The 2,328-nt window shown below is 36.6% G+C and overlaps 1 long non-coding RNA gene across 4 annotated transcripts in view; it reads right to left on the bottom strand.

Annotated features, from left to right (window-relative positions):
* Positions 1-393: 393 nt before the first annotated feature.
* The window catches only part of LOC102493689 (uncharacterized), a 30,189-nt gene continuing 28,254 nt past the window's right edge, over positions 394-2,328 (bottom strand). For all 4 annotated transcript variants that reach the window (XR_001369858.1, XR_001369856.1, XR_001369855.1 and 1 more), the window contains one exon: positions 394-598. This is a non-coding gene — a long non-coding RNA (uncharacterized LOC102493689). The remainder of the gene's footprint in view (positions 599-2,328) is intronic.

The raw sequence follows: 2,328 nt of genomic DNA, 5'->3' as shown, positions 1-2,328 counted from the left end.
ATGACTTAGACCTTCCTGGATGGTTGTTAGTTGGTTGAAATTCATTACATGGCACTATTAACATGGTTTCAAAGAGGTGGCTTTGGGCCTGCCAGTGGCATGTTGGTTACGGCAGCTGAATCCCATATGGCCAACTGTGTGGTTCAAGTCCTGGACTGAAGAGCTTCAGAAACACACTAGTCATGTGTGAATCCATGCCCAAAATCCCGAAAGGAGAGGAAAATGGACAAGAAATTACAGCATGACCACCCCCCATGGGAAGTGCTTTCTCACTTCCTCTGCCTTTCTACATTCTCAGTCACTGCCACTTTCAACTCTGAAAAACTATCCATAAAGAGCAGATGGGGAGGTAAACTGTAACAAAGTAAAGCAAAGAAAGACTACTTGCCTCCTCCTCATCCCCTCTGCAGGCTGCCAGCCTTAGAAGGTACAAATCAGGCTTGAGAGGCAACTTAGAGTTAAGTCAAGCTTGGAGTTCTGATTGGCTCTTCTAATTACTTTGTGACTTGATTTTGTGACTTAGTGACCTGAAGTAGCTCAAGGCATCTTTATTATCAGAGAGTGACCAGAATCATTGTAAGTGGCCCAAGTTTTCATCCTGAATAGAGAAAAATAAAATAAAATTTAATAAAACTGTCACTCCATATCGACATATCATTTATCCTATCTTTGGAAATACTGTTAAAAAAGATTTTTTTCCTAATGAAGATGCTATGTTCTAAGAGGGCAACTTGGGGTTTGACATATGAGGCAAAAGGAAGAGAGAGAAAGAAAAAAGAAAGAGAAAGAAAAAGAAAGAAAGAAAGGAAGAAAAAGAAAGAGAGAAAGAAGAAAAAGGAAGAAAAAGCAAAACAAAGAAAAGAAGAAAGAAAAAGACACAAGAATAAGAACTGAAACACTACCCACGCCCCAGAAGCCTTCTGAGAAAATGTATGAGGGAGACAGTATATTAACATTAGGATTCATATTTTAAGAAATGTGTGAAGTAATAAATGTCTAATTCTGTTATTAATAAATTTATGGATATCTACCTTAACTATATTTAAATTATTTTCAGATCATTTCTATTTTCTCTGAAGTGTCATCATTCCAGTCGAACATTGCCAAAATAGAAATAAATTGAATTATAGCAGTTCTACTCAGGCCAGTTAGGGCCCAACTGCTAAGTCAACCTGTCCAACTCAGGTGACAGTGAGCACTTAAAGATGATGTCTTACATGCATATCTACTCATTCTTCTCCTTTATATGTTCTGTAAGATAAGGAGCTATGCTTTATCCTTTAGCATTTAATAAACTGTTAAATAAGTGAATGATTAAATAAATAAAAGAATAAAACAGAGAGCCAATTATACATATAATTTTGATTTCTATCCTCTAACAAATATAATCTTAGATTCATCCAAAGTACTCAAATATCTGCCCCAGTCTGCTACCTGACTAGTAGAATACTGGCTATAAAAATCCTATTACTTGAAATTGGTATATTCACCAATTGTGAATTTTGTTATAGTACTCAGTCTTCATCAGTGCCATTAAAATAAATACAAGCCATAGAGCCAATATGAAATGAAATGTAGGTAAATCAAGAAGAAATACTTTAGCTAATTATTTTACTAAAAAAAAAATGTTACTTGGTTGTAAGGAATATAGCTAAACATTTGTTAGTTTATAATTTATGCTTATACCTTAGAACTGGGTAATAGTATATTTTAAAATAATAACATTTGCGAACGATCACGTCCTCTCCCTAGCCCCAAGAAACAAATAGGAGGCTAGTTTCTCTGTTCTTTGGGCTCACGAGGCACCAGCAGTCCTGGGAGCCAATGAACTAGCTGCCACCATCTAATGCAGGTATCGCAGGTCTAGGGGATAATTCTATATTTTCAGAGGAGCAGTGATGTTTGTAGTCTGTTGTGCTTTCCCTGGTTAGGTCTTCCTTATGTCAGTAACTCAGCACCTGTACTTCCAGAGTGTACTTTTCCAGGAACAAAATATTGAAGTGAAGAATGAAAACCTGCCAAATGTAATTGCTGAAGAATCACTTAGTCTCAGATAACTGCTTTTCTCTATTAATCCTTCTCAGTTGTACCAATCTGGTTTTGTCAAAAACAACATTGGCCAGAAACTATAGAAAACCATTTAGGTCTCCATTAGCAACGCTTTCTTTCTACCAGGCTTGACCACAGCAGGGTACAACCCCACTCTCAGCATTCCTTTGAGAAAACAACCCAACACTGGACTACCACAGATTTATGGTGTGAAAAATGGCATTTTCAAGGACCTTTGAAAATGTTAAAAATGAATGTAGCCTTACTGTTATTTTCCAC

This window comes from Tupaia chinensis, unplaced genomic scaffold, assembly GCF_000334495.1.
Source record: "Tupaia chinensis unplaced genomic scaffold, TupChi_1.0 Scaffold148723_1, whole genome shotgun sequence".
Lineage (NCBI taxonomy): Eukaryota > Metazoa > Chordata > Mammalia > Scandentia > Tupaiidae > Tupaia > Tupaia belangeri.
This window is presented reverse-complemented; position numbering and strand designations above follow the sequence as displayed.